The sequence below is a fragment of the Mauremys reevesii genome, linkage group 2 (genome assembly GCF_016161935.1).
Source record: "Mauremys reevesii isolate NIE-2019 linkage group 2, ASM1616193v1, whole genome shotgun sequence".
NCBI lineage: Eukaryota > Metazoa > Chordata > Testudines > Geoemydidae > Mauremys > Mauremys reevesii.
Genome location: NC_052624.1, coordinates 225,255,065 through 225,280,948, shown reverse-complemented (window position 1 = coordinate 225,280,948; position 25,884 = coordinate 225,255,065). Strand labels below are relative to the sequence as shown.

Below are 25,884 nucleotides of genomic sequence, written 5' to 3'. Positions count from 1 at the left end.
AAATAATTGTCTGAGCCCCTGCCACCATTACTTTCCACAACTGTGAAAAATTAAATTGATAAAAATTTAAAAAATGCTTAAGACCAAACATCAACATTATCAGTCAAAATTATAAAATAAAAATCAAGTTCTGCCAAGCAGATAAGAGCATAACAGCAGCCCTACTGGGTCAGCCCTATGGTCTAGCTAGCCCAGTATCCTGTCTTCCAACTTTGGCCAATTCCAGGTGCTTTAGAGGAAATGAACAGAATGGTAATTATTGAGAGATCCTGCCCCTGTTCTCCAGTGTCAGAGGCTTAGGGACATCCAGAGCATGGAGTTGCCTACCTAAAAGTGAGATAGGATTGTAAAGTACACCGCTATATATTCAAATAGCTATAAAATAACTGAGTTTTGTGCAGCATCTTTTCTAGGTCAGAGTGAGATACTATATGGCACACCCATTTGCAGATATCACATGGTATTAGAACTGACATACTGTAAAAAAGGTTCCACACAGTCAGTTTGCAGCTTCTGACAGGTGCCACACAGATACCCCTCAGATATCATCCAAGATTGTAAAAGCTGCCACACAGAGTAAACTCTCAGATATTGGACAGGCTTGCAAAAAAATAAGATCAAAACACAGTTATCATTTGAGAACTGGTCTACAATTTCAAATGGGCATGTGAAAAAATGCACAAGCAAGTCCTCTGATGTGTGTGGACAAGTTGATTTTCTCACACCCACTCATTTTTTTGCATCCCTGCGGAACTGATTTGGTAGCTTCAAAGATTTGATCATTTAGGGCTCCATCCTGTTAGGTGCTGAACATGGGTTGTGGTAGTAGCCATGGCAGAGGGATAGCTGCCCAGCTACTTTGTACCAATGCACTAGGCCAAGAGGTATTCTTCTTTCACCTCAACTTATTTATTATTCGTGTTGTTAAGGTCTTGGTGGATGAGGAGACATTTATTTTCCATGATCCTCCAGAATTCCCAAAGGGTTGCAGCATCGTGGTGAATGGATGGAACAAGAATGTCTTCCCATTCACCAAGACCTTAACAATATCTCTCACCACGGCTTGAAGTTGCGTAAGCCCTTTTGGACCCAGGCATTTAACTTTGAACAATGCAACTTCAACCCTGATGAAGCTTGGAAAGCCAAATGGAGTTCACAAGAAGCCACAAATAGACACCTCATGCAAGACCTGGCACAGAAGATCCCTGGCTTTGATCTCCCATGAAGCTCATGGACAACCCAAACCACAACCACACAAACCATGGCAGATGCAGATACTTGCTGCACAAATGGAAAATTAAAGACTCTCTGGTGTGCAACTGTGGTCACCCAGAACAGATCAGGGAACATATAACAACTAAATGCCCGATTCACAAATACAAAGGAGGCATCACAGCAACACACTTTGCTACTCCAGACACAATTATCTGGCTTAACCATCTAAAAGTAAACTTATAGTTGTTGCTCTACATTTACATCAGCTATATGAAGAAGATTTGTGTTCTGGCAGTGTTGATAGGCCCAAATCAGGATCATGGCCCCATTGTGCTATGACTTAGAGCTGGTCAAAAAAGCTCTTTTATCCCCATAAGAAATATTCACTCACAATTTTTTTTGTTAGAATTTTTAAGTTTTCACCAGAAAATTTCAAAACAAAATATAATTAAAATTTTATTTCATTCGGATTTGAATTGAATGTTTTACTTTGATTTGGTTTTGAAAAGTTACAGAATGGAAAAAGAGAGAAGAAAGTGTGTGTGTGTGGCGGGGGGAATCTTGACAATGATTATTTTATTGCTCCCAGTGGAAAAGGGGGAAAAGGGGGTGGAATTAAATTTATGATCTCAAAAATTCAAAATTTTGAAATGTCATTTTTCAAGAAACAAAATAAAAGTTTCAGTTCAAAACATTTTCCAGCCTATGTTCAATATAAACCTCTGTTTTTCTATGGGTTAGAATTTGATACTTTGCTCTTAAATGCACTTTCCATCCAAGGATCTCAGAGCACTTAAACATTAATGAATTTATTCTCACAACATCTCTAGGGGGTAGGCAAATAGCGTTCACCAGAGTAAGCATTTTATCTTAGATCATACCAAAATGTCTGTGGCAGAGCCAGGAATAGAATATAATTCTCCTGACACCTAGTTGTCTAGTTTAGCCACCAGACCATTCCTTAACCGTAAAATATGGCTCTGCTACTTTAGGCTGTATAGTAATAAACCTATTTAAAATAGGTCCACTCAGTTGCACCCATAACATTGCACATACTCAATTTAACTACATAGATAACCAGATGTGAATGCAAAGCAGGTATGCAGGGCTGGCTCCAGGCACCAGCCGACCAAGCACATGCTTGGGGCGGCACCTTGGGGAGGGGCAGTGCTCGGTTTTTTTGTTGTTGTTTTTTTTGGGTCAGTGAGGTGGCGCTGGAGGGTTTTGTTTGTTTGTTTGTTTTTGTTTCGGCCAGGCAGCGCTCGGGGGGGAGGGATGTTTCGGTGGTGCGGCGGCTTGGGTGGCATGGTGCTTGGCAGGGGCGGGGGCTTGGGTGGCGTGGCACTTGGGGGGGTGGGGGCTTCAGGCGGCGTGATGCTCGAGGGGGCTGGGGCTTCGGGTGGGCGGGGCCTTGGGCGGTGTGGCACTCAAGGGAGCGGGGGCTTCAGCGGTGCAGCGCTGGGTGTGGCACGGCGCTCAGGGAGGAGGGGGTTTCCACAGCGTGGCACTGGGGGGGGTTCGGCAGCATGGCGCTCATGAAGGTGTCTTACGGCAGGGCGGCGCTCTTTTTTTTGCTTGGGGAGGCAAAAAAGTTAGAGCCGGCCCTGCAGGTATGTGCCCCGGTAAAGAAAATATATAAAAATCAACATTTTTAAACATTATACGTTAACCCGGAGATGTATTGCTCACATAAAAGACATTGATCTTTGGTAATCCTAGAAAAGTTTTCCTTGACATGTAGGACTGAAAACATTTATTCACCAAAGTCATCATCAGCGTCAACTCCATCTAGGGTTCTACTGCTAGACACATTGTCACACTGGTCCTCATTTGCTCTGCAATTGCATATTTCCAAACAAGGCAGGCTGCTGGCCAAACATTTGTAGGGTGGTGAGCTTCTGGTATTTGCACACAAGCATTTGATTATCTGAAGGACTGATTCAGAAGTGCATGGTATTTCACACATAACTGGTGTGATCAGTCCTTCCTCCCAGATCCATTGATTCTTGGTAGATGAGGGTAGTTTTGGATGCACTCACAGAGCCATCCCACTGCTCGATAATTTGCCATCTTTATAGCAGGTATAAATGCATCCCTTATTGATATTAATTTTTCTGAGAGAACTGAGTTATCAGTGGGGCTAGCATGTATGACTGGCAGTATGCATACAGGGGTCATTCAGTCTGGTACTTCATGTAGTGCCAAGTTAAAGGCTGACCATGTTGGAATGTACATTTACTCTGAAATCATGTGGTATGGCATGTCCTGGGGGGTCCAGATCACTTGAGGATATGTCTTCTTGTTCTTCATCTGAAGCCATACTCATGGGTTTTTGCCTCTGGAGTGTATCCCACCATAACCAAGTAAGGTCAAGATTAGTGAATGTAGAAAGCTCTACTATAGTGAATTTAACTGGTGCTTCATGGAAAACTGGACTTCTTGGCTTCAGAATTTCTGGCCATTGGTAGGAAAGTAAGGGAGTCAGAAAGCTCCTTCACGGAATGGTTCTTTGCTGGTCCAGACTGCATTTGAGACTGGGACTGGTCCTCATTAATATGCTTCTGATAGCAGACCATTACTGTAGCATGCTGTGTCTTCAAGGAAATCTAAGTTATTGGGAGCACAAAATATAAACCTACCTTTGATTAGGTCTGGGGGAAGATAAAACTCTTCTTTCAGTTCCATGCAGTGGAGAACCTCATTAGCAATTTCAGTTTCCAAGTAGAGTATTTTGTTGTAGTCAGTGGAGGAGTGGCTGATATGCATATGCTACATGAGGAAATTGCTATGGATTTTGGAATGAATTGTTAAACCAACAGCCACCGGTAGTGATAGATCATACGTATGTCATACAGTTGTCGTGTAGGTGTTGGAAACCTACCCTTCACTCAAGCACTTGTACATGAGGCTTTGCAATAAAATGGCAGCCTGGTGCTCCACTTGCTTACTGTTAGATTTGCTGCTGCTGAAGTCACTGTGACCACAGATACACCTCTTAAAGAAGTAGAACAGATCACATGGAGTCATTTTTTCAGGTTTGGCATTAGCTATGTATGCCTGAAACTCCCATGTGTTCTGGGAACAAATCCTTTTCCATAAAAATGTAGTAGCTGCACACCGTGTCTACAATTTATTGTTGATATCAGCACTTTCTTCTGGTTTTTATAGCACCATGTCTTTTGCAGCTTTTAAGGATATGTGCTGAGATTCATTTCTGTGGATAGGACTGATACAAATTATGTCCCTATCCCACAGTTAATCTTCAATAAATGTTTTAAGAGTCTTTCTGCTAAGCATTTGTTCCTCTTCAATCCCTTTCAAAGCACATATTTTCCTGTACTTATCCTCTGCATCAGCCATCACCACCACTTTCCCAATCATTAGAGCCTCTGCTAGGCAATTTATGAACTCCAGATGAGTTGCACAGTTTGCAGTAGTAAAATCAGTAATTGTTTCTGTTGCTTTTACCTTTTGATGCATCACATTCTTAGAGTGGGACTCGATGTGGTATGCAATGGCCTATACCTGTGGGTCTTTTGGGTCAATTTACCCACTTTATTTTCGATGCAATGTTCTTAATAAGAGTGACTGCTTCATAGTTTCTCACCAGTTTCATGTATTGAAACTGTGCTTAATGGATACCTTCAGGCTTCCAGCTTACCACAGAAGAAGCAGGTGTTCTTCTCAAAATGCATGCCATGGGACCCAGTATAAGTCAAGTCTCCCACAGCTGGCACTTTTCCTGGCCCATTCAACTTCTTGGTAATGCTCAATGTACTTCGTTTCCAGCCTTGCTAAATTCAGCTTATGGGTGCACTTCTTCTAGCATGTAAGATGACACAGAGCATTGTGTTTAACCAAGTCCTCCAGAGTATCCTCCAAAGATTCAGCTACTAGCTGGTACTCTTCGTCTCCCCATTGATGCCTAAAAATGATCAAGACCAAAGTAAAAACAAGGTTTTTGTAATAAATTACTTTGAGATTGTAATTAATTATGTTATGTAACTATATGCATACCATTTGTGGATGGATTCCAGCAATTTCTGGCTGGATGCTGGCATCTTAACCAGTGCCTCATAACTCTTCTGGCACAGTAAACAAAGCGGATGATCAATACCATTGAACAGCTTCTTTCTTTTGCCAATGATGGCAAATCAACTTGATTTATAGTAGTCTGTAACATTAAAAAAATTAATCAGGTATCTTGTTCTGAGCATTAACTGATCACACAGTGCCGTCAGTCAAGGGCCACAATTTAACTTTGTGAGGGTTACATGTTTGACCTGCCTTTCTTAAAGTATAATTCAAAAAATTGATATTTGAATATTTCCTTGAATACATATCTGCATAATAGTTCTAGGTTTGTTACGTTTTGGTACCATTGTTTTCATGGGAGAAAGGGCTTTTGAATGATACTCGATGCAACCCAATCAAAATTCCCAATGACTAGAGGATTTGGAGATGGGTGTGGAAGGCAGTGAGTCCCCTACTGCCACAATACAGAGGGTAGCATCATTGAAATTATGATTCTGTAGATAACCACTAATCAAATGACACTTCCCTTACCTTTCTATCACTAACTTGCTCATAGAATTACATGTTGTCCCAGACAATTTGGAATCAAAACTATTAATTTCCCTATCCCAGTGTGTATAGTTTTGTATTTTTCTAATCTGAATCTTACTTTGTCAGTCACCAATATTCATAACATTTCTAACTCCCTCTGTGTTAATTTTCTATCTTAATTGCTGTTTACATTTCCTCCCAACTTAACTAATTATCTGTTAATTTCATTAGTATGCTCCATCTCTTTTCTCCCTAGACCATTAATGAAAATATTAAACAAGTGGAGACATAACAGAGTCTGCAGCAAAACTAGACAGCTCCTTGTAACTCTATACTCCGCTGTTTAACATTACCTGTTGTTAGTAGGTCTTCAGCTAATTTTCAGTCTATCTGACAGTGTTCAAATACAAGATTATTGGAATGGTTTGAATATTTTCTGTTCAAGCAGGTATTAACTGAACCAGTATAAATCATAAGGGGACAATTATTGAACAATGGAAATCCTAGTAATACTATTTCTGTAATGGTATTAATACAATGGAATCCTAATAAAGAAAGCATTATAATGAAAGCAGTGTACGTTAAAAAGTGAAAAATCCAAAAGTCTTTACTCAGGGGAAACTACTAGCTACCAGAAAGTTTTGCATGAGTGACGTCTGCGGATTTGGCCTGATGTGTTACATGCAGTAGCAGCACAAGCAATATTCCAAACCACTCAACTCTTAAACCATGGCTGACCTACTCCACATCCACAGCACAGAACTGAGAGTCACCAGCTATGAAAGCCTTATTCCTGTGGAGAGTGAGCCTCTGCCCATCGGAATCAATAGCAAAGCTTCCACTGGCTTCAGTGGGCCCAGCTTCATGCTCATGGCTTTCATCTCTCATGCTGCAGTGTTTAGTATTCTCTCCCCACACCCAGTCCAAAGACTTTTTCTCAAACGACCCCCTTTCTGGTGTTTCAGAGGAACCTTCCTTCTCTTTAGTGGTTGATGCAACCCAATAACCGCCGTTAGCAAGAAAAGTAAATAAACTCATTGGTAACATGAAAATCATTGGTAATAACTGCAGCCTTTATAAATGCCCCTTTGAAATGTATGTAATCAAGGATTGCAAGCCAGAGATTTGTATTGTTGCATTGGTTTCTTATTGTTCAGGAAACATGCAGACAGCATTAATTTCTCATTCCACATTATCCAGGGAAGAGCTGTATAAATCTTCACGGTAACAAAAAAAGTTATACAAACACCACACATAACTCTTAGATCATTTTAAAGTTGAATTCTCATATAATTGTATTCTGACCAGAAAACACTATTGAGCTTATTCTCACTGTAAAATCAATAATTGCTTCAGTGTTAAATACATAAAATTATTATGCCATTTGTTTTCCCCTTTTTTGAAAAATGTAATATTTCTGCTTATCTTCTCCCAGTGATAGACTTCTATCTCTAGTCTATCTTGAAAACAACAGAATAATCTTGCAAAAATAAACATTGTAAAAGTTCACATAAAAACTAGGTATTGGAGATCACCATGTTCATTGATACCTGTCATCTTGGAACAATGTCAATCTCAGTGTCCATAAAGAAGTGGACAGAACACCCATCTGCTCTGTCAGCTTTTACTCTGTGCCTTTAATTTCTTCAGTTATACATTACTGTCAGTATTAATATTGCATGTTCTTTGGGGCAGGGATTTTTTTTTAATTACATTTGTCTTAAGTGCATAGCATATGAGGACCTTGACTCCTGATGATCCTCTAAGTCCTACTCATAGGCTCACACACTTTAGGGCCAGAAATGACCATCATGATCATCTAGTCTGACCTCCTGCACATTGCAGGCCACAGAATCTCTTCTACCACACCTACAATAGGACAATAAACTCTGGCTCAGTTACTGAAATCTTCAAATCTTGATTTAAAGACTTCAAGTTACAGAGAATCCACCATTTCCTCTAGTTCAAGTGCCCCAAGCTGCAGAGGAAGGCAAACAAACAAACAAACCCAGGATCTCTGCCAGTCTGACCTGGGCGAAAATTCCTTCCCGACACCCAATATGGCAATCAATTAGATCCTGAGCATGTGGGTGAGACCCACCAGCCAGACACCTGGGAAAGAATTCTGTTACTAACTCGGAGTCCTCCCCCTCCAGTGTACCACATCCAACCATTATAGATATTTGCTAATAGCAGACACAGATGGGCAATACGCCATTGTAGACAATCTCATCATATCGTCCTCTCCATAAACTTATCAGGCTCAGTTTTACAACAAATAACAACTTTTGCCCTCACTACTCCACTTGGAAGGCTGATTCAAACTTCACTCCTCTGATGGTTAGAAACCTTCATCTAATTTCAAACCTAAACTTATTGATGGGCAGTTTATATCCATTTGTCCCTTAAATGACATCTCTTCCTCCCCAGTGTTTATCCCTCTATTGTTTTTCTAGAAAGCAATCATATCTCCCCTCATCATTTGTTCTGTTGGGCTGAACAAGCCAAGCTCCTTAAGTCTTCTCTCACAAGGTTGGCTCTTCATTCCTTTGATCATCCTAGTAGCCCTTCTCTGCACCTGTTCCAGGCTGAATTGATTTTTCTTAAACATGGCAGATAAGAACTACACACAATATTCAAGATGAGGTCTCACCGGGGCCTTGTACAATGGTAATAACATTCTCCTTTCTCTTCTGGAAATACCTCACCTTTTTTCATGGTATTGCAGCTTATAATCATCCTGAGATTGACCAATGCACCTATGTCTTTCTTTTCTTCTGTCACTTCCAAATGATATGTCCCCAGCTTATAGGAAAAACTCTTCTCGTTAGTCCCTAAGTGCATAACCTTGCACTTCGCACTATTTCATTCCATTTCTATTACTCCAGTAGTCAAGGATATCAAAATTTTTGTATGATATTCTGATCCTCCTCCATATTGGCAATACCTCCCAACATTGTGTCATCAGCAAATTTTATTAACACACTCCCACTTTTTGTACAAGGTAATTCATGAAAATGTTAAATAAGATTGGTCCTAAGACTGATCCTTGAGGAACTCCACTAGTAACCACCCTCCAGCCTGACAGTTCACCTTTTAGCATGAACTGTTGTAGTCTCCCCTTTAACCAGTTCCGTACCCACCTTTCAATTCTTGCATTAATATCCATCTTCTCCAATATAATGAAAAATTTCCCATGTGGAATTGTATCAAATGCTTTAATGAAATCCAGGTAGATTAGATTAGATTAGATTAGATTAGATCTACTCTAATGAAAATAGTAGTACAAACTTTTTTTCCTCTTTTTCCATTGGAAATTAATTATACATTGAATGTTGGGACTTACATTAAAAGTCCTCTGTTTACCAATATAACTGGTAGCAGCACAATCAGCTGCAGTGCACACCTGTCAGGAAGTAGGAAGACACTTATTAGCTGAAATAATTCATTAACTTGACTTTGTCCCAGAATTGCCAACAAAGGCACTAATTATTATGATGGATTTTGTGATAGGGCTATCTAGCCATAGGGAAATGAATTAAAATTGCTGTCTCATTTCATAAATGTCACCATACAAATGTCATATTGCCAACATTTTAATTCACTAAACACTTGACCTGGATTTGAACCACTGACTTAGGAATTAAAATTTCTGTACCCTAGCACCAATTCCACATGTTAGCAAACAGCAAAAAACTTTTTGAGACGTCAGGCACAAGAAATTGTCTATGGAATGGAAAATCCACCCTTAAATGTCCACTATTCCCGTAGATCAATGTTGCATCACTGAACCTAGTCTAAATCTTATACTTCTGGGGATGTAAGATTGCCAGTTATAAATTAGACTAGTCAAGAATTAATGGGTCTACATTAATGCCTAGAAATCATCTTTTTTAAAAGCACAATTCCCTAGGTACCTGCTAACTTTATTTAACTTCCATATGCAAATTCATTAGTACCAGATTGTACAAGATAGTCACTGGCTCACCTTTGGCGAGGTATGATGGTTTACCCCCACAGAAGGAGAAGTGAATCCAGAACCTGGAATTAGCAATATATGTAATTTAAGAATTTTGTAGAAGTCTATAATGATAATGTGTAGCCCTCTTGAGAAGGAGAAGGTTGTGTTTTGTGTAATTAATGTAGGATTCAGCACTAACTGCTCTGGGTACAAAAGAGAAGCCAGGTAATATTACAGAAGACTCTATGAGATGTGGTCCATTTATTTACTTTGTTAAGGAAATATTGACCTAGCTGTGAAGTTCTTCTGACTTTTCAGACCCTACAATATTCTGAGAATAAAGGGCAATTGCTATAAGCTGACCTGTAACTTGTCCCCAAAGATGTTTTATTGAGTGACTAAGCCACTAAAATTAACCTCATGTTACAAAGTAAAGTTCATCTTGGCCAAAAGGATGTTAGGCCAGACATAAGAAGTTAAAGTATTATAAGGAGGGAACTTATAATACTTTACTATTTTGTGAATACTAGTTTGTGAATCTAGCCCCTTTAAAATGGCACAAAAATCCATTTTGAGTTGAAGAAAACCTGTTTCATTTGGCCCAAAATTGATTTTTTTTCAGTTCATGCAAATGTTTGTACTTTTTCAATTCAGTTTGAACTGAACTGAATTTTTTATTTTTATTTTTTGGAACTACCAGCAAACTGAAAAAAAATCAGTTATTCACCCATCTCCATTTGTAATCCATATTTAAAATATATATTTATGACCAATGCTGGGTGAGGAAAAGAGAGCTTTGGGTCTATATGTTAAGGCTGACATCTGGAATAAACTTTTAAGTGGTTTCTGGAATGGGTAATATAATATTTGACTTACATTTGTTTATATAAGACAATAGCATCTGTAAGAATATTTGAAGGCTAATCTATCTTTTCTCAGTTAACATAATTCTAAATGTGTTTTTAAAAATTCTAGCATTACATCTTAAATATTTATGTTCAATTTTTTATGTTAATTTAAAAATAACCACATTGCATTTTTCTCTGTTATTTTTTCTGTTGTCCCCTCATCCCTACGCAGATCACACCTGCTTTCAAGAGCTGACATGTTTGAATATAGGACATACACTGGGATGTAGTCTAAATCACAGTAAGTGTTATAATGATGTCACATGGGTCCCTCTTTATAAGACTCCCTTTCATCATACTACCCATGGAAACAAAAGTTGCTATATTAAGTTTAAAAAAAAATTATTCCTAGGCACTTGGTCTTGTCCAGTGTATTTACTCTATGAGCTTAGCTCTGTAACATCTTTACGGAAATAACAAATACTCCCAGAGATGATTTTTGAAAGTGTCATACTATAGAATGTAACAAACTTGACCCAGGAGCAATAAAACTGAGCATTTACGAAGTTACCATGTTCTGATCTTTTTTCACTTATTAGCCAATTAGATCACTTGAGCTAAGCAAGAAAGGAAAATATGTATTGTAAAAAAGTTCTCACTATAGATGGCTATTGTTTCCATTTTCCTTCCTAGCTACTTGTTTTATTTCCATATTAATTGAACTTGTGGATGAATCTGCCCAACAATCTTGTCCTGTATTTCTATTAATCCATGTGACACAGTCCAAGAGAAACAACTACTTCCAGACACCCACTCTGTTGTATATGATAGATGAATTCATAGACGGGTGAACGGCATGAATTATAAATAACTGCTGTTAAAATAAATATATTTAACAGTATGAGATGTACAACTGTGTGGACTTTAGAGTCATATTTTTGAATTATACTACTACTGCTACTACTTTTTCTCTGTTATTTCAGTTGAAATGCAGTAAAATGTCAAAAAGCATTTACTAAGGAAGTATCTAAATCCAAAGACTCACAATCTATGTGAAAGAAAGCGTAGAATAAAATGAAGTAAAAATCTTAAATGAATCAAACTGTACCACAGAATCTCTATGGATAGAAATTCCATGTTCTAATAATAAGAATATAGCGGTAGGGATATATTACCAACCACCTGACCAGGATGGTGATAGTGACTGTGAAAAGCTCAGGGAGATTAGAGAGGCTATTAAAATTAAAAACTCAATAATAATAATAATGAGAGATTTCAATTATCCCCATATTTACTGAGTACATGTCACCTCAGGATGGGATGCAGAGATAAAGTTTCTTGACACCTTACATGCTTCTTGGAGCTGATGGTCCTGGAACCCACCAGAGGAGAGGCAATTCTTGATTTAGTCCTAAGTGGAGCACAGGATCTGGTCCAAGAGGTGAATATAGCTGGAACGCTTGGTAATAGTGACCATAATATAATTAAATTTAATATCCATGTGGCAGGAAAAAAACCACAGCAGCCCAACACTGTAGCATTTAATTTCAGAAAGGGGAACTACACAAAAATGAAAAGGTTAGTTAAATAGAAATTAAAGGGTACAGTGCCAAAAGTGAATCTCTGCAAGCTGCATGGAAACTTTTTAAAGACATCACAATAGAGGTTCAACTTAAATGTATACCCCAAATTAAAAAACATAGTAAGAGACCCAAAAAAGAGCCACCATGGCTAAACAACAAAGTAAAAGAAGCAGTGAGAAGCAAAAAGGCATCCTTTAAAAAGTGGAACTTAAATCCTACTGAGGAAAATAGAACGGAGCATAAGCACTGGCAAATTAAGTGTAAAAATACAATTAGGAAGGCCAATAAAGAATTTGAGAAACAGTTAGCCAAAAAGTAAAAAAGTAATAGCAATTTTTTTTAAGTACTACAGAAGCAGGAGCCTGCTAAACAACCAGTGGGGTCACTGGATGATCAAGGTGCTAAAGGAGCACTCAGGGACGATAAGGCCATTGCGGAGAAACTAAATGAATTCTTTGCATCACTCTTCACAGCTGAGGATGTGAGGGAGATTCCCAAACCTGAGCTATTCTTTCTAGGTGACAGATCTGAGGAATTGTCCCAGATTGAGGTATGATTAGAGGAGGTTTTGGAAAAAATTGATAAATTAAACAGCAATAAGTCACCAGGACCAGATGTTATTCACCCAAGAGTTCTGAAGGAACTCAGATGTGAAATTGAAGAACTACTAACTGTAGTCTGTAACCTATCATTTAAATCAACTTCTGTACCAGATGACTGGAGGATAGCTAGTGTGACACCGATTTTTAAAAAGGGATCTCCAGAAGTGATCCCGGCAATTACAGGCCTGTAATCCTGACTTCAGTACTGGGCAAACTGGGTGAAACTATAATAAGGAAAAATATTGTCAGACATATAGATAAACATAATTTGTTGAGGAAGAGTCAACATGGGTTTAGTAAAGGGAAATCATGCCTCACCAATCTACTAGAATTCTTTGAGGGGGTCAACAAGCATGTTGACCAAGGGGATCTAGTGGATATAGTGTACTTAGATTTTCAGAAAGCCTTTGACAAGGTCCCTCACCAAAAGCTCTTTCGCAAAGTAAGCTGCCACGGGATAAGAGGGAAGGTGCTCTCATGGACTGGTAACTGGTTAAAAGATAGGAAACAAAGGGTAGGTATAAATGGTCAGTTTTCAGAATGGAGAGAGGTTAATAGTGGTGTCCCCAGGGGTCTGTTCTGGACCAGTCCTATTCAACATATTCATAAATGATCTGGGAAAAGGGGTAAATGGTGAGGTGGCAAAATTTCCAGATGATACAAAATTACTAAAGATAGTTAAGATTCAGGCAGACTGCGAAGAGCTACAAAAGGAACTCTCAAAACTGGGTGACCGGGCAACAAAATGGCTGATGAAATTTAATGTTGATAAATGCAAAGGAATGCACATTGGTAAGCATAATCCCAACTATACATATAAAATGATAGGGTCTAAATTAGCTGTTACCACTCAAGAAACAGATCTTGGAGTCATTGTGGATAGTTCTCTGAAAACATTCATTCAATGTGCAGTGGCAGTCAAAAAAGCGAACAGAACACAGGGAATAATTAAGAAAGGGATAGATAGGACAGAAAATATCATGTTGCCTCTATATAAATCCATGGTATGTCCACATCTTGAATACTGTGTGCAGATGTGGTCACGCAATCTCAAAAAAGATACATTGGAATTAAAAAAGGGCAACAAAAACGTGTAGGGGTATGGAAAGGCTTCTGTATAAGGAGAGATTAATAAGACTGGAACTTTTCAGCTTGGAAAAGAGACGGCTAAGGGGAGATATGATTGAGTTCTATAAAATCATGGCTGGTGTAGAGAAAGTAGGTAAGGAAGTGTTGTTTACTACTTCTCATAACATAAGAAGTAGGGGTCACCAAATAAAATTAATAGGCAACAGGTTTAAAACAAATAAAAGGAAGTATTTATTCACACAATGCACAGTCAAACTGTAGAATTCCTTGCCTGAGGATGTTGTGAAGGCCAAGACCATAACAGGGTTCAAAAAAGAACTAGATAAATTCATGGAGTATAGGTCCATCAATTGCTATTACCAGGATGGGCAGGAATGGTGTCCCTAACCTCTGTTTGCCAGAAGCTGGGAATGAGCAACAGGGGATGGATCACCTGTTCTGTTCATTCTCTCTGGGGCACCTGGCACTGGCCACTGTCAGAAGACAGGATACTAGGCTAGGTGGACCTTTGGTCTGATCCAATAGGGCCATTCTTATCATAGAATCATAGACTATCAAGGTTGGAAGGGACCTCAGGAGGTCATCTAGTCCAACCCCCTGCTCAAAGCAGGACCAATCCCCAACTAAATCATCCCAGCCAGGGCTTTGTCAAGCCTGACCTTAAAAACCTCTAAGGAAGGACATTCCACCACCTCCATAGGTAACCCATTCCAGTGCTTCACCACCCTTCTAATGAAAAAGGTTTTCCTAATATCCAACCTAAACCTCCCCCACTGCAACTTGAGACCATTACTCCTTGTTCTGTCATCTGCTACCACTGAGAGCAGTCTAGATCCATCCTCTTTGGAACCCCCTTTCAGGTAGTTGAAAGCAGCTATCAAATCCCCCCTCATTCTTCTCATCTGCAGACTAAACAATCCCAGTTCCCTCAGCCTCCTCTCATAAGTCATGTGCTCCAGCCCCCTAATCATTTTTCTTGTCTTCCGCTGTACTCTTTCAAATTTTTCCTTCTCGTAGTGTGGGGCCCAAAACTGGACACAGTACTCCAGATGTGTCCTCACCGATGTCGAATAGAGGGGAATGATCATGTCCCTCGATCTGCTGGCAATGCCCCTACTTATACAGCCGAAAATGCCATTAGCCTTCTTGGCAACAAGGGCACACTGTTGACTCATATCCATTCTCATCCACTGTAACCCCTAGGTCCTTTTCTGCAGCACTGCTGCCTAGCCATTCGGTCCCTAGTCTGTAGCAGTGAATGGGATTCTTCCATCCTAAGGGCAGGACTCTGCACTTGTCGTTGTTGAACCTCATCAGATTTCTTTTGGCCCAATCCTCTAATTTGTCAAGGTCCCTCTGTATCCTTTTCCTACCCTCCAACGTATCTACCACTCCTCCCAGTTTAGTGTCATCTGCAAACTTGCTGAGAGTGCAGTCCACGCCATCTTCCAGATCATTAATGAAGATATTGAACAAAACCGGCCACAGGACCGACCCTTGGGGCACTCCACTTGATCCCAGCTGCCAATTAGACATGGAGCCATTGATCACTACCCGTTGAGCCCGACGATCTAGCCAGCTTTCTATCCACCTTATAGTCCATTCATCCAGCCCATACTTATTTAACTTGCTGGCAAGAATACTATGGGAGAATGTATCAAAAGCTTTGCTAACGTCAAGGAATAACACATCCACTGCTTTCCCCTCATTCACAGAGCCAGTTATCTCGTCATAGAAGGCAATTAGGTTAGTCAGGCATGACTTGCCCTTGGTGAGTTCATGCTGACTGTTCCGGATCACTTTCTTCTCCTCTAAGTGCTTCAGAATTGATTCCTTGAGGACCTGCTCCATGATTTTTCCAAGGACTGAGGTGGCCTGTAGTTCCCCAGATCCTCCTCCTTCTCTTTTTTAAAGATGGGCACTACATTAGCCTTTTTCCAGTCATCCGGGACCTCCCCCAATTGCCATGAGTTTTCAAATATAAAGGCCAATGGCTCTGTAATCACATCCACCAACTCCTTTAGCACCCTCGGCTGCAGTGCATCTAGCCCCATGGACTTGTGCTCGTCCAGCTTTTCTAGTGTTTCTTATGTTCTTATGTTAAGTATCAGAGAGGTAGCCGTGTTAGTCTGTATCCACAAAAACAACGAGGAGTCCGGTGGCACCTTAAAGACTAATGGATTTATTTGGGCATAAGCTTTCGTGGATAAAAAAATGAATTCTTCAAATGCAATCAAATGCATCTGAAGAAGTGGGTTTTTTACCCAAGAAGCTTATGCCCAAATAAATCTGTTAATTTAGGAACAGGACAGCATATGTACTGAAAGGATTCTGTTTCAGTCCAACCATTCAGACTGCCATATAAAGAGTCTTTTAAACCACAAATCAAAGAATAAGGTGAGTAACCCTTGGGCAAATTCATCACTATAAAACAAGAAGGGATACCTCATTTGGAAGTAATATGTCTGTAGGCTTACCCAGTAAAAGGAAAAGGTACAGTCTATTCACAGACTGCCACATGTATTAAACAAATTGAGGCAAGTTTTGATTGGGCCCATTACCTTTACTGGTGGCCAATCAGAATTTTTTTTTAATTAAAGTTCTTTTTCATATGCTTAGCCAATCAGAGAGCTGGGAAGAGTTGTCCAACTTGATCGAACCCTAGAGCTAAACCATTCTGTTTCAGAGATACTGGGCCAAATGAATTAGGCCCACTCGCCCTTCCACTGTATAAGCCAATGAAGTTATTGATATCAGTGAAAGCAGAATCTGGTCTTGTGTTATTTGGCAGTATTTCTGGTATTGAGAAATGAGCTTATGGGGACCTAAAAACCGGAAAAGCTGCAGTCACTGCAAATAATCTCTTGGCAGATTTAAATGCACATTTTGTGACTATCCTCACTATCCAAGTCTTTGTTCATTTTTCCTCAATATTTATTCCTTTCAGAATTTTAACTTTACAATGGCTATAATTCACACTTAAGTATGCCATCCCTAGCAAGCAATTTTTAATGTAATCAACACTCATTAGGAGGCTTTGTGGCAGAATTCTCAGTACACAGCTCTCCATTAAAGCTCGGTCTGACTCCTTGACAGCTCGCAGGTGGAATTATGAAGCCTATGCTGATTGAAGAAATTATATGGGCTCATTCACCTTTTTCCTGCAGTGGTTCTCCATGAAGGCAGAGGTGCAAAGTAATGGATTGCTATTGTGTGGGCTTTGTTTTCAGCAAACCTTCAGTCGGTGTTAATCCTGATGTGCAATTAATACATTTTTAATATGACTGTATACATCACTCTCTCGAGCATCTGTTAAACCTGAGTACATTGCATGTCCTCTAGGGACCTGTGTTCATTTTCAAAATGTCAAGATGTGCTTGGTAGTAAGCATGGAGCAGGCTAAGCTTTAGACAGAATGAAGGAAGTACTCTTTAGAATAAAAGAGTTTAAATATCACAGTTGTTATGCTGAAAGCCTTTAAAAAGGAAAGCAAAACAACCTGTAAGTCCTGGAGACCTATTTTGGCATGCTGCAGAAATGCCATAAGTTTGAGTGGTTTTACACTGTTACAATCGCCTAACACTACAAGGGTTAATTAGTGTCTTTGGAAATAAAACCAACAGAGCTGCTCAACCTGAAGGTTAATAATTTGTTCACTTTGGCCTCATTTCCTAAGTGACCCACATTGGGCCACATACTGGGAAGGAATCAATAATCGGAGTTACTGTACCCCTTTCAGGGAACGTTCATTTTTCAATTCACTGCCATTTGGCTGAGTTATTCCTTAAATCAATCCATAAGAATTCAAAATTGAACCAAACGGGGCCATGATTGGTGAGATTTGTCCAGGTGGGATCTGGGCTTCAGGCTTAGATGCTGGTCTGAGAGACTTCTCCATGAGGAGTTTTAGTTGTAAATCTCTAGCCTTTCTTGTTCAGGCAGTTAACTTGTGGCAGTGAGGACACGTCTGTGTTATATGTGTTTCGCTTAGACAGTGAACACACTGAGTGTGTCTGTCCGAAACTGGTATGGAGATCCTGCAGGTGAGTCAATGTTTAAAGCCCGGGGAACTGGGCATTCCCATCAGGAAAAGCTTTTGCCCCCCAGAAAGGCCGACTATTCTAAAGGGCGAACTGAAACCTAGCTTCTAACGAGGAGAATAATAATAATACAAATAATATATTTCTTTTTAAACAAGGTGATGGGGACAAAGAAAAACTAGCCAACTATTCTAACTAAATAATGGTAGTAAATAGGCTAGAAAGAACTAAGTAGCAAGGTGCTGCTAAGTGATCTGACTTGAAGCCAAAGACGGTAGAGAAGGAACTGGGGCGGGGGGGAGTTGGTCGCACAGTGTCAGTTAACCGCCTGAAATAGTGAGAGACGGGGACCACGCATGTGCAACCCAACCGGGCACTGCTACCACAAATCTCTGATTATGAGTGCAGAGGCGCATGAATAGCTAAAGTGGAGTTCCCATAGGGACAGCACTCGAAGAAGAACTGGTCATTTTCATATTTTTAAGTGCTTAGATTTTTCTAACTATGATATTCTTCCCTCCTGCATGAGAAATAACACAATCTTTGTACCTCAAAGTCTGAAAGGTATAATGTCCAGACCTTAAGCAAACATAATAAAATGTGAATGAGCTTGAATTAAAACAGACAAGAGTGCCAAAAGACTGTGTATAAATTATTTAAGATTTTGTACTGTGAGTTACTTAAGTTTATAACCTAGCAGGAGGTACAGCCTTAGAAACAAAGATCTAAAAGCAAAAATCTGAGTCACAGAAAAACAACCGCAACTAAACCAGAGCAGGTGATTTGGGATTTGCATAGGACAAGCCTTAGGGACATTCAAAATGAGCAACCGAATGGAGCCCAGAAGTATAGGTATGCTGTTGTTGGCTCATTTGTCTCTCACTAAAATGTCACTCACTACTCACTTCTTACCTTAAGCAGAGCCTATATTTTTTAACCTTGTGGAAGCAGAATTCTAAGACTCGGACTTCTTGTGCTTATAGGACAGTGATGTTAAGAATAAATTTGGTTCCAACATGGCAAGGAGAAGGTGACCTGATTTTGCTCTGGCATACCCAGGGGTAAATCAAGAATAATGCCTTTGAATCCAAAAGTAGTTATGCATGTGTAAAACCAGTGTAAATGAGAGAAGAATTAGGTCCTGTGGGACAGCAGGCGTAAATTGTTATCACTCCGTTGAAGTTCACACGGCTAAGGATCGCCCCCACGCGTTCATACTGGCTTTTCTCTCAAATTAAAGTATATCATATACAATTCATTTTCTTATGGCAACTCCTACTAAAACCTCTCCCACCCTGGGATATTATAGTGCAGTTTTATATAGGGCATTAGAGGCTCAAAAGGAAAACCTATAAGAATCTGTGATCAGAAATCTTATTTTCTTAAATGTCCTTTTTCCTATTCCCCACTGCTCAGTCTCTACTCTTTATCTGTTCAGAGTCCATGAGTATTTTAAAAATTACTTCCCTCTGCAAGGAGACAATTTGAGGAGTGACCTCATAGCCTCAATCTTTGGAAATAGATTAAACCATCATTATTAATGCTACTCCCAAAAGTTTAACCTAACAAGTCAAATTAGATTGCCTACCACAGGCACTATCCTTTCCCTCCTCTAATGTTGACAATGAAAGTTGAATGAACCACAGCTGTGTTAAACCACATTTTTATGGGGTTTTTTTGTCCCCTTTGTTTATTTTATTATTAGCATGTCTGATTTGCTTCAACTTCCAATGGCATTACATGGAAATTGGTTTTCTGAGTTAATTAAGATTCAAACTGAACTCAATCTCATTTCAGTTTCTCAACATTGTTATCTTGTAGACCTTTCTGAATGCTAAACTCCAGTGTTGAAGAGATTCTGTCTGGATTGGGTCCTAAGAAGGGTAAACTGTAAATATTATATAACTGTTCCAAGATATGGAAAGTCTTAATGTGTTTGTCTTAACTTAAGAACAAACATTATCTATCAGCAAAACATGCCATTAACATACTGTTATGCCAGTGATTGAGTTGTCTCTGTATTGTTGCTCTAACTGGCTGTTGAAAAACACTAGACATGCTTTGTACATCTGCAGGTGCACCTGTAAAGGACAATGGACAATAGTTATTTGTTGAAGGAATCTAAAAGGTCATTGCTACTCTGTGACCTTAAAACATTTTACATTCATTTGCCTCCCTCTGAATCTTCAACCTTTGCTTGATAGTTAAGTTGAAACATCTTTGTAAACCCTGCTGTCTACACTATAGAGCAGAGTCAAAGTACAAATTCAGGTAAGGTCCCTAGATACCATGGACAGGCAGACAAAAAACTGAAGAAGACTGTCAAGGTTTGGATTTGATTTTTTCACATATGGTATTAAGAGAAAGTTATGCTGTTTAAGGGAATAATTTTAAGGCCCTTACAACTTTAATGAACTCGACGATACACTTTCCTGTTAAATTTAATAAAGCTTCCTACAAAATTTATGCATGATAGAGCATAACCATAATGATGCCCACTAAACTCTGGCATTTTATAATATTTTAAGTACAATGCTCCTGCAACATAACCAATTCTGCTAACTATGAGACAGCATGTAAGAAATGCTTCCATTCAAAACAGAAAACTAATAGACTTTTTTCCATCAGTAAAGTCTGAAGGAAATAGACGTCTCTACTCTAGATCAATTTTTCCTTATATTCAGCTTCTTAATAGCAAGTGAAAAAAAGAGACTGAATCATTAATATCACAAGACAAAATATCAAAGCGTATTGTAAAATCCATAATTCCAACTGACTGTAGCAGCGTGCTTGCTTGTTTTCTCCAGTCCTTCCATTTTTCTGACATTGACACATATTCTTTTATGGCATTATTAGAAAGAAATGTTAGCCTGATGACAAAATTGTTACCATATATTGTACGTGTCCTGTGAAATAAGCATTTTTCACAGCCATGATAGCACAGTCTAAAAAATAATTATTATACTTTTCCAAGTTACATGCTGAAAAAATTGCAGATGTCAAAATTGCCAGTATAATCAGATGGGCCCAAATATGAAGTAGGATAACATCCCAGACACCTGTCTAAAAGTCTGCATTGCAGACGCCCATTACTGTTTCAACTGAGTTTGAAATCAATTCCAATACAGAAGATCTGTGCAATGGTCTAAGTAGTACTTAAGTTCTGTTTTAATATCTTAAGTGAGACTTAGTGATATAGGTCCGCTCTGTTTGAATTATTTTCACCCTGAATAAGTAATACTCCTCAAAAAAATAAACAAATGGCAGTAGAAATCCAGCAGATAGGTTTACAGTTATGAGTTTGATTATAAAGTGATTTTTTAAACTGGCCTTAACACTTGAATAAGGCACTCTTCTGTGTAAACAAAAAAACAACAACCCACAGCACCTTATTGCTATTCTAACTGCACAAACATACCTAATATACAAACTGTGATACAGCATGGCCAGAGGGTAGCAGGAGAGTGTTAGAACAGAGCCTTATTCCCTTTGGAAGGAAGAAAGTTTGCTATAGATTAATTAGAGCACCTGAAGCCAATCACCTGATATAAACCCCCTGCTTCAATCAGACAGGGGAAGGTGTTGGAGCAGAGAACAGTTTGAAGGAGTAGAAACAGAGGGGATTGGAGTTGGAGCAGAGAGCAGTTTGGAGGGAAGCAGAGGAAAGTTTGGAGAAGTGCTGCAGGGGGCTAAGAAGACCAAGACCCTAGGTAAAGAGACACCTGGCGGGGGGGGGGGCAGGAAGCCCCCACAAGCTGAAGGGTAGGAGAGGGAAGTAACCCGGGGAAGGAACCGCTAGTTCAAGTGGTTTACCACTATCCCTAGGGCCCCTGGGCTGGGACCTGGAGTAGAGGGTGGGCCTGGGTCCCTCCCTCTCCACTTTCCTCCTCTGGGACACTAGTGGGGCAGTTAATATCCCAGTTCAGGGGCAAGAAATGGTGTCCTGATTCTCCCCCACCCCCGAAAAGAAAGCGTGAGACCCATCATAGTAGTCCTGGCAATTTGCCACAAAACATATGAAGGAAGTACAACATGACTAGTAATCATTCTAATGGAGCAGATCTGCATTTCCATCCTTGCTACTCACATGACCTGACTCATGCATAGATTATATATTTTAGTCTGTATCTCAGAAGTGTATAATAAAGTATACATTGGAAAAAATACAAAGATATAACAGTACATATGTAAGTGTACTGATGTCTTGGTCAATCAAGGATCATTTTCCATAAGTTAAGATCATGTTGAAGGACTTTATTAATAAAAATTAATTGTGATTCTTGAATAAAAGGCATAATAAATGTAAAGTATAATTAATAATAGCTAGCACTTATATTTGCATTTGTAATTCACATGCTAAAAGATTATACTACAGCATTTGATATTTAAGCCCAAAGAAAGGGCGAGAAGCAGTGGAGAGGACATGGATTTTTGTTTGCACACTGTGTCTCTGCACCTGTGCAGGGAGGAAGGACAAGGCAAGAAAGGCCCAAAAATATCTGAATGATGTGGTTACTAGGCATGCTCAGTTGTTGTATCTGAACACTCCAATTAAGGGCAAGCAATCTGGTGGGCCACACACAAATGATCATCTTAGAGCTGAGCCAATCAGAGTTTGGATGCTGGGTAAGGAAATAAGCACAAGAGTTAAAAGACAGTCCTGTGACTGATTGAAGCAGGACTAAGAGATGTGTCTGCTGTCAGGGTTGGGACCCAGTACCTGTACCATTTTGGATATAGGTTAGTGTTATTCCATTTATATTTACTAGGGAAGTTTCCCATTAGCATAATGTGTAGTCCACTGTTGTGGGAGAGCTGTGAGCATCTGTCACTCTTAGAAGCTACAAAGCCTATGGACATTTCATTGAGTTACTAGCTAGCTGCTTTAAATTGGGACTATATACATATATATGAAGATATACCTATCTCATAGAATTGGAAGGGACCCTGAAAGGTCATTGAGTCCAGCACCCTGCCTTCACTAGCAGGACCAAGTATTGATTTTGCCTCAGATCCCTCAAGGATTGAACTCACAACCCTAGGTTTAGCAGGCCAATACTCAAACCACTGAGTTATCCCTCACCCCCCTCTTAATTAAAGAGAGAACAGGGGTATATCTCAGTGAGGTAATGGTTTGTGGCACCTTAGCTGACTTAGCTGGACTTATGGGGAAAAGGTAATGGGGACACAGGATCCTATAGAGTGAGAGCCTCATAGAAATACAACAGATGGGTATTTTATATGCTCACTCCAATACCTTCACCAGGCTACCTATTTCCCATCTCACCCGAAACTGATGAGACTAACCCATGGACTGAAATGCTGCTAGCTACATGGATGCTCAGACTTTTGTTTGCTGACAAGGCTTTGAAGTGGTTTGTAAAAGAACCGAGCTTCTACCAGTCTTCTTAAGCTTTGAAGAATTCAAGTGAAACAAAAAATATTACAGCTACACTGTAAAGACTGAGAAATCATCTCTGAGAAAAAGATCAGAGGGGAATGTGTGTATGTGTGTGCACTAACGTATAGAAGCATACATATTATAATGAAACCTTGCATTGAAATATATGTAACAGTAACAACAACAAAGTGGTGTATCAGGAACACCAGTAGATATACCACCTATATTCCAAATACTGTTTATATTATTTTTTGTCTATTATTAGGAATTGTGTAGTACACTCTTCTTACTGGAAGCTGTTATTAATAACTACATTCAGGGTTTTACATACAGTAGCTCTGAGGTTTAACACTGTATAACACTTTCCAAAAAGCCCTAAAAAGACAGCATTTTGGCCTATAAAATGAGAGAAGGGAGTGTGTATTAAAGTTGTGCATAATTTACCTGGAGTATTTGTTACCTATGCACAGAAATCAGCATTAAATATTCAACTGTTAGCACCTATTGGCATCTGAGATATAGTATTTCCCTGTGTTTCCAATATGGTAACTGCTAACCACTATACAAAGTGCTTTCAAAACATTTGTTGTTAACATTTGCAAAGCCCCTGTGAGGTGGCATTTACAGATGGGAAATGGAGAAGAAGTGAAGCGACTTGTGTTAGCTCACAAATGTGAGCCAGTGGAGTTGCTGGGACTAAAACTTATCTCTCTCTCTCTGTCTAGGTCCTTATAAAGCCCCCATCACTGTAGTATCTGCACACCTCATAGTCATCGATGAAGTTATCGTCATAAAATCCTTGTGAAATAGAATCCCCATTTTACAGAATAGGAACAGAGAAACGAGGTGACTTGACCTACATCACACAGGAAGTCTGGGAATTTAACACAGATTTCCAGAGTCCTAGGCCAAGGCCTTAACCACAAAGCCAGCCTCCCTATTCTTAGAAGCTATTCCCATGTTCAGCCCATTGTTCCAATGATGCCTTTTGTACCATGTAAGATACAGAAGGACACCAGATGAAAACAACTGTTCTCAAAGTTTTGCCTTGCATATCATTTACTGGAAAGACAATGTCCTTGTGTTCTTTTATAGTAGTTTTGAAGCATATATTTATTTACTTGCAAAATCCTAAGGGATATAGAAGTTTTGACAAGAATAGACTGCTTATTTTTCATCTAAATTGACTTGAAACAGAAATGGAAATAATGTTAACTCATCTGTCAGAGCGAGTTTCATTTGTCATTTAATATTTTATAAGATGAACAGCAAAGATTGTGATAAAAACTCAACAAAAATATTTTAACACATCCTGCTGCCAAAATATTTCAGAAACTTTTAAAATGCTGGATGTATCTAGGTGATAATACATTGTCTGTTTGAAAGGAAAGAAAAACCAGTAGAATAAGGGTTCTCCTACCAAGAGAACTATTGTAGGAAGTCTGATATCAGTTTACTTGGCTGTAAACTGTAGCCAAGTTCACATACAATACAGGCATCAAGGTCCCAATCAACTGATGCATATGGGATCAATAAAGAAAAAACACAGAAAATTTCAGCTCCAAAAAACACAGGTTTCTAGTTTATGAAATAGAGGATGAGTGGTCTAGTTACTCAGACACTCAAATGTGACTTGAAGATCTTGTTTCAATTTCTGTCTCTTCCACAGGCTTCCTGTGTGAGCTTGGGAAAATCACTTAGGCTACATTACAAGCTAGAGGTGGGATTCCCCTGGCTCACTGAGCTAGCTTGAGTATAAATAACAGTGTAGCTGTGGTAGCACAGATATCAGCAACAGAAGCATGGCTGAGCCATGCCGAGTACAATCTCACCTGAAACTGGTGGATATGTACTTGGCACAGCACAGCCATGCCTCGGGTGCAGCTACCCATGCTAACATGGCTACGCTGCTGTTTATACCCCTACCTTGTACTGTAGACCTATTTTAATCTCTGTGTCTCAGTTCCCTACCTGATAAATAGAGATAAATAGCACTCTCTTTTTCCCACCTTTTGTCCGTCTACAGACATTCCTCGACTTACGCAAGCGTTCCGTTCTGGAATGCTTTGCGTAACTCAAATTTTGTGTAAGTCGGAAACATATCTCCAACCATTACGCAAAACAAAACAAAAAAAGAAGAAGAAAAAGAAACCTACTATTTCTAGCTTATGGAACTTTTCCCATCAACTTGGATTTGCATATGTCAGGTTTTCGTAACTCAGGGAGCGTCTGTATATTGTTTTAAAACGTTTTTAAAAAGCCAGCTCCTAAGCAACCAGGTCCTGGAGGTCAGATTTAGGCTACTACATAGGAGATTAGCATTTTCTCAGATTCTTCTAGTTCGATGAGCAGGAGCAGAAAGACACACAGAACTGCAGTGTCTCAATGTGTGGATGAGACAATGGTGTAGGGAGGAGGGTTTTAGGTTTATTAGGTGCTGTGGAACCTTTTGGGAAAGGAAGAACCTATACAACAGGTCCCCAACCTGGTGCCTGCGGGTGCCATGGCGCCCACCAGGGCATCTAAGTGCACCTGCATACTGGCTGGCGGAGAAGAATCTGCTGAAATGCCACTGAGAA

At 39.5% G+C, this 25,884-nt stretch overlaps 1 protein-coding gene and 1 long non-coding RNA gene across 4 annotated transcripts in view; both read right to left on the bottom strand.

Annotated features, from left to right (window-relative positions):
- The window catches only part of NKAIN3 (sodium/potassium transporting ATPase interacting 3), a 508,687-nt gene that overhangs the window by 302,977 nt on the left and 179,826 nt on the right, over positions 1-25,884 (bottom strand). The gene's annotated exons all lie outside the window — the stretch shown is intronic.
- Positions 1,720-9,784, bottom strand: LOC120396599. The gene is made up of 3 exons (XR_005593245.1): positions 9,770-9,784; positions 5,233-5,389; positions 1,720-5,140 (listed from the first exon to the last, which is right to left on the bottom strand). It is a non-coding gene; the product is annotated as an uncharacterized LOC120396599 (long non-coding RNA).